Consider the following 11,861-nt stretch of genomic DNA (forward strand, 5'->3'; position numbering starts at 1 on the left):
GACAATGAACATGATGAAAGAGTTAGGTTAATTTGAATGACTTTCACTAATCCTTTATAGTTTATATTTTGTGACATCACTGTTTTAGTGAAAGTTTTATTTTAACTAAATTCTTTCTCAGATTGTGCAAACTTAGCTACTAGATTAAATTACAATTGAATATTGCACATTATCATTAAAATCTTAATTTAAAACTAAGCATGGATTGTAACTGATAAAGTTAATCTTTAACAGAAAGTAAATGGAAATATTCATCTAAGATTTTTAACTTTCAAAATTCTAAAACTAAGCATTAATGTAAAGCAATGGGAGGTTATAGTTTGGTTTCAGTCACCATTTTGGCATCCACAGTTACATCTGGGGATTTTCTAAAGGTCATGACCTAGATCTAAACAAATTCACAGATCCTGTGACGCCGTATATGGTATACGGCACGGCTTTTTTGACACGGGTTTCCAAAATCATATTCACATTTCCCTGCCGTTGGCCATAGATGTAGTGGTAATTGGAGGTAATCTATAGTGTGAGCGATGCCCCAAGATATGGGTCCACATCGGCCCTAGTAGACCTTAAAGTATCAGTCACATTATCAGTCAGGGGCATAACTTAAACAAGTTATTTTCAAAAATAACTCAAATGAGTTATTTTTTTGTCTCAATGAGTTACTTCTCTTTGCTATGACCTACTTCTTCCCAGCCTTAGTAACTCAAACACGTTATTTTTCCAAAAAAGCTTCAATAAAATAATAACTTCTTTAAGTTATTTTCTGTCATTCCTCCCTAACTTCAAACCCCGTGCACCAAAGGATTTTGCTCGTGCACCAAGACAAAAACAGATGTTTGACTAAATTTAAACCTTGGTCAATGCAGGAAAATTTCAGCCTTCTAAACCCTTGTATCCATTTCTTATAGTCTTGTAACCTGCTGTACCCATGTGTACCCTTTGTACCCACTGTACCCTGAGCATCAGCTCCATTATTTTTAATTTTAACTTAAAAAATTTCAGCCTTGTAAACCCTTGTATCCATTTCTTATAGTGTTGTAACCTGCTGTACCCATGTGTACCCTTTGTATCCACTGTACCCTGAGCATCGGCTACATTATTTTAAATTTTTTCTTAGAAAATTTCAGCCTTCTAAACCCTTGTATCCATTTCTTACAGTGTTGTAACCTGCTGTACCCATGTGTACCCTTTGTACCCACTGTACCCTGAGCATCGGCTCCATTATTTTTAATTTTAACTTAGAAAATTTCAGCCTTCTAAATCCTTGTATCCCTTTCTTATAGTGTTGTAACCTGCTGTACCCATGTGTACCCTTTGTACCCACTGTACCCTGAGCATCGGCTCCATTATTTTTAATTTTAACTTAGAGAATTTCAGCCTTCTAAACCCTTGTATCCATTTCTTATAGTGTTGTAACCTGCTGTACCCATGTGTACCCTTTGTACCCACTGTACCCTGAGCATCCGCTTAATTATTTTTAATTTTAACTTAGAAAATTTCAGCCTTCTAAATCCTTGTATCCCTTTCTTATAGTCTTGTAACCTGCTGTACCCATGTGTACCCTTTATACCCACTGTACCCTGAGCATCCGCTTAATTATTTTTAATTTTAACTTAGAAAATTTCAGCCTTCTAAATCCTTGTATCTATTTCTTATAGTGTTGTAACCTGCTGTACCCATGTGTACCCTTTGTACCCACTGTACCCTGAGCATCGGCTCCATTATTTTAAATTTTTTCTTAGAAAATTTCAGCCTTCTAAACCCTTGTATCCATTTCTTACAGTGTTGTAACCTGCTGTACCCAAGTGTACCCTTTGTACCCACTGTACCCTGAGCATCGGCTCCATTATTTTTAATTTTATCTTAGAAAATTTCAGCCTTCTAAATCCTTGTATCCCTTTCTTATAGTGTTGTAACCTGCTGTACCCATGTGTACCCTTTGTACCCACTGTACCCTGAGCATCGGCTCCATTATTTTTAATTTTATCTTAGAAAATTTCAGCCTTCTAAACCCTTGTATCCATTTCTTATAGTCTTGTAACCTGCTGTACCCAAGTGTACCCTTTGTACCCACTGTACCCTGAGCATCCGCTTCATTATTTTTAATTTTAACTTAGAAAATTTCAGCCTTCTAATCTAAATCCTTGTATCTATTTCTTATAGTGTTGTAACCTGCTGTACCCATGTGTACCCTTTGTACCCACTGTACCCTGGGCATTGGCTCCATTATTTATAATTTTAACTTAGAGAATTCCAGCCTTCTAAACCCTTGTATCCATTTCTTATAGTGTTGTAACCTGCTGTACCCATGTGTACCCTTTGTACCCACTGTACCCTGAGCATCAGATCCATTATTTTAAATTTTAACTTAGAAAATTTCAGCCTTCTAAATCCTTGTATCTATTTCTTATAGTGTTGTAACCTGCTGTACCCATGTGTACCCTTTGTACCCACTGTACCCTGAGCATCAGATCCATTATTTTTAATTTTAACTTAGAAAATTTCAGCCTTCTAAACCCTTGTATCCATTTTTTATAGTGTTGTAACCTGCTGTACCCATGTGTACCCTTTGTACCCACTGTACCCTGAGCATCCGCTTCATTATTTTTAATTTTATCTTAGAAAATTTCAGCCTTCTAAACCCTTGTATCCATTTCTTATAGTGTTGTAACCTGCTGTACCCATGTGTACCCTTTGTACCCACTGTACCCTGAGCATCGGCTACATTATTTTAAATTTTTTCTTAGAAAATTTCAGCCTTCTAAACCCTTGTATCCATTTCTTATAGTGTTGTAACCTGCTGTACCCATGTGTACCCTTTGTACCCAGCTGTATGACTGCTCCAGATAATTCTGTGACTGTGAGATTCTTATAGTGTTGTAACCTGCTGCACCTGTCAGCCGTTGTAATCTGATATGATTCTTACTTGAGACATATAATTTTGACATTTCTTGAATTATCTTATATTGGCTTGTGAAACTCCAATAACTGAGAGATTTCATTAATTTGAAAATGCCATACATATCCAACACCCCCCCCCCACTCTATTAACAGTAAAAATAGGCAAACTCAGTCGTATGTGTATCTTGTATAAAATGCTGTTTTGCAGGTCAAACCAGCTGATTGGTCAGAACAGGGACCCATATACTAATAGTATGTACATATATAGTATTATAACAGTAATATAATCCAAAGGGTTGTATCAGTCCAAGTCGTTTTGACAGGCGCAGATCATCAGATCAAATGAGACACAAAGCATCAAGTTTGATCTGATGATCCGGGCCTGTCAACAAGACTTGATAAGGCTCTTCAGATCAAGTTTCTGTTATAATGATAAATTTACTATATACCGCCTTAATATAACTAGCAAAATAAAGTAAAAAGAACTTGAGATCAATGATATAATATTTATCTATTAAACAAAGCATAATTCCAAGGAACTTTTTGATGCGCAAGAAAAATATAGTCATATTTCTGTGTACTACATCATCAGTTTCAGAGAGTGGTGATATGGATTCAGAAAACACAGTATGGTGATCCGGAAAGTTGGATCACGACGCCACATGATTACATAAAACTACAGTAAAATTAAGTGATACTCAGTGGGGTGTATAATAAATGTAGGTCCCGGGTCAGACCTTTAGTGAAATAGGTCAGAGATTGTAACGATGAGAAGAAAAGAGTTCAATGTAACTGTTATGTACTGAAAGTTCAAGTCAAGAGATCAATAACCACAGATATAGTAACTACTGGTATGTGTTGTATCTGTGTGTTGGCTGATTACGACGAAAGTTGGATCACGAGGCCACATGATTACATAAAACTACAGTAAAATTAAGTGATACTCAGTGGGGTGTATAATAAATGTAGGTCCCTGGGTCATACCTTTAGTGAAATAGGTCAGAGATTGTAGTGATGAGTAGAAATGAGTTCAATGTAACTGTAATGTACTGAAAGGTCAAGTCAAGAGATCAATAACCACAGATACAGTAACTACTGGTATGTTGTTTCTGTGTGTTGGCTGATTAATCCACTAATGGCATGTCCACTGACTCTACATGACAGTACTGAATCATTTCAGATGTGATTAATGCACATACATACTTTACAGACCTTGTAAATATACCGTGAAGCATCCTCAGTAGAGTTATATTTAATCAAAACCTGTAATGAACCATTCTGGTTACACTGGTGTTATTAAGTAAAATAATGGATACCTCAAACTTAAGCTTTAAAAGATGTAGAAAGTAACCTCCAACAAGTTTATTATGGGAAAATGCAGAGTTGTCAGGCTACCATCCAGTAAAATTTGATAAAAGAATTTATTCCTAGATGAAAATATATTAATATATATAATATGGTCACATTTTAGCTGCAATAATGTAGCCCTCTCCGATTTTTTTTATCTGATGTTTTCTGGAGAGGGCTACAATTCCATAGCATCTCCGTAATGGTGCAAAAATATTTTTTAAATACGAGCGACTGCAGGCCGAATAAATTGTTTTTACATTCAACTTACTTCTAATAAGACGAAATTTTTATTCACTGTCGACATCATAGCTCGTTAAACGCAAAAACCATGTAAAATAAATCTGTATGATTTCTTCTCGCTTTTTCAGCAGCCATGACAGTTCACGCGTGACGTAGTGAGACTTGCGCTTGAAATTTCGAATAACTCAATAAAGCAAATGTCGATGTTTCTAAATAATAGTGATGAATAGTAACACTAAGCATCGATGAATAAAGCTATTCCATGTGTCGTAAAATTTCGTAAACAGTGATATTTAGACTTAAATATAAGGTATATTATAAAGAAATCCGCTCCCTCAAAAAGAAAATATATAGATCCTTAATCTCATTGGCTGTCCCAAAATATAATCTGTCAAGGTCAGTAAACATGGCGGATAAATTTAAGTTGTGATGTTGACATACACGAAAAATACTGATATATGGATTGTTCTGTATATTTTTGGACCGATTTATGTCTGAGATAACTACAATTTGGAAGTTCGGGTAAGACATATAAATAAAATAGCCGTTTACAGACAATTTGAGCTGAAATCCGTGCGGGAGTTCAAACAAATTGCTCCTGCTCTGCGCCATTATGGAGATCCTAAGGAGTTGTAGCCCTCTCCCCAAAAAAAAAAAAAAAAAAAAAAAACGGAGAGGGCTACATTATTGCAGCTAGGTCACATTTGTTTCCTAAATTTTCAAAAAGAAAATTGATCCTGGTTTATTAAAATGATAACAATTAACATCCAAAGTAAAAAAGAATATGATAGTCTGCAATAGATATTTACAAGAAATGCAAGTGGATAGAAAATAAGTAAAATTTTGCATAGAACATTGTCAAGTTTGAGTGATTTGGTTATTAATAAATGTATCCATCGGCTCCCCGTCTTACAGAACCCTGAGCTGACTTACTATCAGAATACAAAAAAAATATATATATATATATATATATATATATAGTTGCCAGTCCTTTCACACACGTTACTTTCAGGCGCGGATACAGAAATTTTTTCCAGGGGTGGTCCAGAGTGAGAACAAAAGAATGTAAATCCCACAAATTTCTTGACAAGCAAAAAAAAAAAAAAAAAAAAAAAAACCTAAACTCGCCCAAACGTCAAAAACCTATTTTTTTTGGGGGGGGGGGGGGGGGGAGGTAGTGGTGACTTTGTGTGCCTCAAATCTTTCACTATTCATACCCATTTCACACATTTGTTTATATAAGGGGGGTCAAAGCGTTTTCCATTGGGGGGGTCCATAGTAACTTTTTTCTTGTTTTAGTATATACATTTTTTAACCTGGTAAATTTAAGGGGGGGGTCCTGACCCCCCCGACCCCCCCTCTAGATCCGCGCATGACTTTAATATGGTAGAAGTGGGTATTTTTCAAATGAGTTCAAACAAATTCATGACTGCTTTTATAGTTCTATCAGGGATGTATATAATTTTTATAACCTGTTCATTTGTTAGAAATGTACAGGTTGGTGCACATCACACATATTTGTCAAAACAAGCATCTCCATTTGTGTCTCACGATGATTCCATTGTAAACAGGACATGTGATATTGTCATAATGCATTCAGTATATCAGTAATTTGTACAGTACTGTATTATCAATATGTGAGCAAACTCTATGTTGATAAATTTGTTTCATGTGAAAAAGAATAATATTTCTAGATTTTTGGCAATTTTTATAGCAAATTACTCTGAATTAAAATTAAGAGTTAATTTGTCTTCCTTTTTTGTACCAAAATGAGTTCTATAATACATTAATTCGTACTTTCGTGGTAAAAAAGTTAAAAAACAATTTTAAAAAACAACAATAACAAAAAAAGTTAAATATTTACATTAAACTGATGCTACACAATATTAGGAGATAGAATGTGGATTTTTGACAACAAAAGATGAAAGTTAGGTAGTAAGCTTGATGGGATTCATAACAAAAACAATTTAACATTTAAAATTCATGAAGGAAAATGTTTGTGGTTTGTCATGTGTAGTGATTAATTAGCAAAACTTTATACACATGCTATGTATGTCTGTGTATATAAGACATGTGTTGAATATAAAATTTTGTGTGCATGTTTTCCTCCATGTAACGATTCTGGATTTTTTATGCAGAGGTACCTCAGGAGTGACTGTGAGAGCAGTATTGATCTCCCAAAGTACCAGTGGTTGATATGTAATTGGTAACTTCTTGGGACATGTTCAGTGTCCACATTGGATAAGTTTACATCTTTGAAGTTGGAAATAGTCTATTGTTGTGTCATTTATTGCAGATTGTACAAAGGGAGGTTTGTCGCTATGTCATTTATTTTTGTCCATGTATTGACGTAAGAAATAGAATCCTCCCACAAACTGACAAAGTCAGGAGACCTGGTGCTTATGTGTACCACTGGAATACAGGGGCTACTGGAAGGGAGCATCATTCTGAATTACAATGGCAGAGACTTGTTTATACATATATATACCATTTTTAGGTCCAAATGGCTGGGGCGTTTAGTGTTTGTCATGTTCTCTTCAATTCTCTGATCTTTCCATCCTGCTGTCTGGCCTTCCATCACACTTTGCATCTAGATCAGTTTTAAAGAAACTATTTAAAATATTCTTATGAAATGTGATATGCTGATTATCGTTCAAATGCATCAAAATATTTATACACTGGTCTTCAATCCAATGACCTTGACCATACTATTTTATTCTGTATAAAACACAGTTTCAGGAACTACATTGTACCGGGGTATTCAAAACATTTTCATCTAAACACATATACTAATACATATTGGGGAAACTAAGATATTTTCATCAAACTTCATACACAAATAAAAATGGGTGAGAGCTAAAAACTGTCATAATTTTTCAACCTTAACCCTCCTTGTGACCTTGACCTTTTTATTCCTCATTTACTCTAATTTTAAATTAAGAATCAAGGTATATTTCTTTTCTTGTTGCATTAGTTATATTTAACCCTGGGTGAGGCATTTATTTTCTAATTTGTGTATGTACCATTTTAATAAATGGTTACAGTTGCTAAACTTTAAGTCCCTTTTATTGTAAAATTTTATGTCAGCTTAGTAAAATAAATGTAAAATTTACATGCTGCATACTTTTATGATTATTGATATATGAATGTAGATTTGTAAAAAGGATAATTATAAAACTGTCCTTTTGTCTTTTGAATGAATAAGTTTATAGTGATGACTGTAAATGGCTTTATTGCTGTTAGAAGATCTTAAGACAAAGACTGATTCGCCCCTTGTGAATAATTCATAAAGCAAATACAAGTATTTTAACCTTAACATGGTTGGGTTACTCTTTTACCTGCAAGTGTTACACATCTTTCTCCAGGTAAGTGTTACACATGTGAAAAATACACCAAGGTAAACACAGGTAAAGTAAGATGTGAATTGTGGGTATTACTGGACAAATTAATAGAGGGAGTGAAGGACAAACTTAAATCCCGGACTACGTAATGTTGTCTATGTAATCGACGATAGAACATAACTTTACCTATCATTAATTATGACTTAGGTATAAAATGACTAGGGGGCGTACATATAGGGCAATTTGTCAGTTCTATAACCCAGACACCATGAAAACCAAAGACTAGAAGTGTGGACACTGATACGGGATTGACCAAGCTGTCAAATCATCATGTTTTTTATCATAACCTGTGCCATCAATATACTGACGTTTGTCTGTAGTTTGACTGTTTGGTAGAACTGGCTGCGAGACTTCTTACAGTCTGATATTTCTGTTTGAGGTTCTGTAAAACATTTACATTTTAAAAAGAGTGTAGAGTGTGTGTGTATATCTTTTACTTAGTCGGTGTTTACATTTTGTGACCTGTCATTTGATCTTATCTTCTATGGACTGTTAATTTAGCATTATAGGGGATTTTTTCGGGGAAGTATAAGATGTTCAATATAAATATATGTACATGTACTCTGTTTGTGAATATCCTCTTTCAGGAAGTTAGAATAATCCACTTTTCTGGTGTCTATAGATAAATACCTACCTTATTATATACAGGTAGTTTCTGTCATTAACAGTCAAGGAAGACTTGTGTGAATAGAGAAAAAATTACCTTAGACAAGTGAATAATTCTGGATATAAGTAACTTTAATGATTAAGTGAAGGAAGTACTTATTATTTGTAACTTTTGATGGACTGTTATTTAACTGTACTGTACAGGTGTACAGAGCCAGGACCCACTAGTATGATTGACTGAGGATTAGTATGACTGTTTGATACCTGTGTATCTAGGGAGAATGAATGAGGCTGCAGAGATCACAGTCATAGGTAAGTACAGGTACCAGGGACCAGACACACCTGTAATTAAGTGGATTTAACATCACAAAGTTTTAACATTGTAAGAGTCAGTGAGCCTTTTTTATGCAGAATAAATTACAAATGAGACATTTATGTTAAAAATTCTGTTTATATGATGCATAATTTCTTTTTCACTATTTGAACTAAATGTACATATTCCCTCAATATAGGCATAATTGCAACACATGCATTGTTTTTAAAAAAAAACAAAAAACTTGCCAAAATAAATGGTATAAATATTTTCTTTAAATAAAGTTTTAAAATTTTCAAAAATTACATTGTTTTTTTTAAACACATTGAATTTTTGTAATTATTGAAAATTTTAAAACACATTGAATTTTTGAATAATTTTCACTTGATTTAAAAATATAATGATTTTATTTCCCTGTTCCATTTGAAGGCCATTGGTTTATCATGTTGCATATTCTATTAAGGAATCTGTAAACATGGACAGACATTATTTTATGATGAGAACATGAAATACAATGTATCATATACACTCACTAACAACTTGTTACGTGTCAAACCTCAGTTTTATTTACCATACAGAGCCTGGGGATATATACAGATGTATGCATGTGCTCCACAGTGATAAATTTTTATCTGTAGAAAATTTTGAAACTAGTTTTATCACATTGAAACACAATTTGCCTAAAGAGAGCAAGATTAGCAACTGACAAGAAAACTGAAAATGATAAATATGGACAATGGCCTTTGACCTCACCTGATTTTTTAACTTTTCACATTTCAACTAACTCGCTGAATTACTGGAAAAACTTCAATGGAATTTCAGTACCAGGCAATGTGAATTATTTGTTAATCTTATAATAAAAAGACATAATGTCCTTTCCAAGAGAAGATAATCAAGAGTTCTATGCCCTTTGAATTTTTTGTTTTAGCCAATTTGAAAATTTAATCATTTAAATTACCCTCTATGTTCATAACACTCTGGGTGCAAAACAAAGATGTATATTAGATATATAATTTATACAATAAAATACATATGTATTGCAAGTTTCTTCTTCATACATCAAAAAGCTTTTTATGATTTACAATGCTGTTAAGGACGCTCTAAACACTGCACACTAAAGAGCTCTATTAATTGCGTAGTTTTATGCAGTTCGAGTGATCTGCCCTTAGATGTAAGATTATAGCAATTGTTTTTTACCGTTAATTACATAATTTATTATAGATAAAAATATGTTTAGCATTATATAAGACCAAGAGTAAGAAATTTAATTAATTATTTTCATTAATTTTCCCAATGTAAGTAAACAACAGTGATTTCTGCTCACAAATAGTCCATTGTCTTTGAACATTTTTCCTGCGCAAATAAGGCACGTACCCTATGTTCTAAATGAATGAGAAGGTCTCAATATGCATATCTTTATATGATATATTTTTATTTGAGACCAAAAAACAGTTTCTGTTAGTGTTTAGAGCTTCCTTAAATCACTTATTTTCACGGCTGGGGATTTAAACAAAAAGCTTTTTCAACCACAAAATGCATTTTTTACATATACAGGTTAAATCACTAATTTTCATAAGGGCCCCCTGTACAGTGATTAAAATTATCTAGAAAGACTAGAATCGTATCAAATGTCTGCAAAAATTTGAACGAATTGAAAATGAAACTTGTTTATTCTCTAATTTCTTTGTGGAAATGATTCATATCGCATACTTAGGGCGGATTATCTTCTTTTAAAGTAAAGTTAGACATTATGTTGGAGATTCTTTGAATTTATTTTCTTTGCAAAATATATTTTAAGTTAAGATATGATATTAAATATAACAAAGAGAATACCAAAATAACCGAATTTATATCCACGGGGCACAAAATGGGATTTTTCACTTATATTATCATTGAACAATTCTTCAACAATGAAATCAAATCTGCATGAACCAATACATTGTCCTCAAATCACAAAAATCCGACCCGTCAAAAATATGTGATTTTACAGTATATAATCATGATAAATATTAAATCACAGAATTCTTGAGAAATACTTATGTAGAAAAGAAACAGTTGTTTATTAATATATTTTGATCAATGATCTCGTCAGTAAGCTAGCTTAAAATAGGAAGAATTAAACAAAAACATTGACAGCAAATACCAAATAAATCTAATTTTTTTTAGGACATCAACAGATTTTATTAGAATTGCTAAGCTTTAATACTGGTGCATGGTCACTTTGAAAACAACAGTGGAATTTCAGTAAATACCTTTGACAGAGTTATAATTATTAATGACGTTTATGAGTTAATTAATCGTAAATGTCTTTAGTACAACGGAATGTGAATAATTGATTGACCACTCCCTTAATTCTTATTGGACATAGTTTACGATTTCTTCAGGATGTTAAACCTACAAATACTGTAACAGAATAACAGGAAATTAATTGGACAATTATAACGAGCCTGTTCAGCAGGTTTTTTGTTAGGAGGCTAATTTTTGTAACCTTTCCAAACCCGACCAGAATGTCCTCTAGACCCCCCACATCAGTCTTATAAAGGCCATGCCTTATGCCAAGACCTGTTTTTTGTGAACACTAGCTGATGGTTTGTTCAGTGAAATGAGGACTAGACCTGTACACAGTTGTTCTGTTTTTATTACAGTTCTTAATGCCAAAGGTTTGCAGAGCAAGAGACCAGGTAAGCATTGAGAATTTTTTTGCTAACATCCACAGATTCTTTTTTTTCCTCTGCAAGAATTGATTGGTGTACTTTATACTATATGAGTGAAATTTACTTGAAATCTGTTCATATATTTTAAATTAAGGAAGAAAATAGAAATAGATGATAAATTTTTTGGAATTTAAAGCACACTTTGTTAATTTTGCCATTATTTAGAAAAATGTTTCAGCAATTATTGAACTTTTCAGGAAAATGTAAATTCTCAGTAATATTTGGAGTGGGTTCAAAAAAGTATAGAACAGCTGTAGTCAAAGACCCAGAGGGAAACCCGGAGTGGAGTGAGGAATCCACAATGTATGTAAAGCAAGTCCCATTTATGTAAAA

General features: G+C 33.3%; 1 long non-coding RNA gene across 2 annotated transcripts; it reads left to right on the top strand.

The window, feature by feature from the left end:
- Positions 1-7,919: 7,919 nt before the first annotated feature.
- LOC134267374 (uncharacterized) lies at positions 7,920-11,831 on the top strand. 2 transcript variants are annotated; one of them, XR_009992143.1, is made up of 4 exons: positions 7,920-8,274; positions 8,706-8,813; positions 11,460-11,495; positions 11,726-11,831. It is a non-coding gene; the product is annotated as an uncharacterized LOC134267374 (long non-coding RNA). The 2 variants fall into 2 exon arrangements; XR_009992142.1 differs by lacking the exon at positions 7,920-8,274 and having other exon boundaries at positions 8,381-8,813.
- The last annotated feature ends 30 nt before the right edge of the window (positions 11,832-11,861 follow it).

The sequence above is a fragment of the Saccostrea cucullata genome, unplaced genomic scaffold (assembly GCF_032062105.1).
Source record: "Saccostrea cucullata isolate Sc308-1 unplaced genomic scaffold, CSIRO_AGI_Scuc_v1 ctg14691, whole genome shotgun sequence".
Classification (NCBI taxonomy): Eukaryota; Metazoa; Mollusca; class Bivalvia; order Ostreida; family Ostreidae; genus Saccostrea; species Saccostrea cuccullata.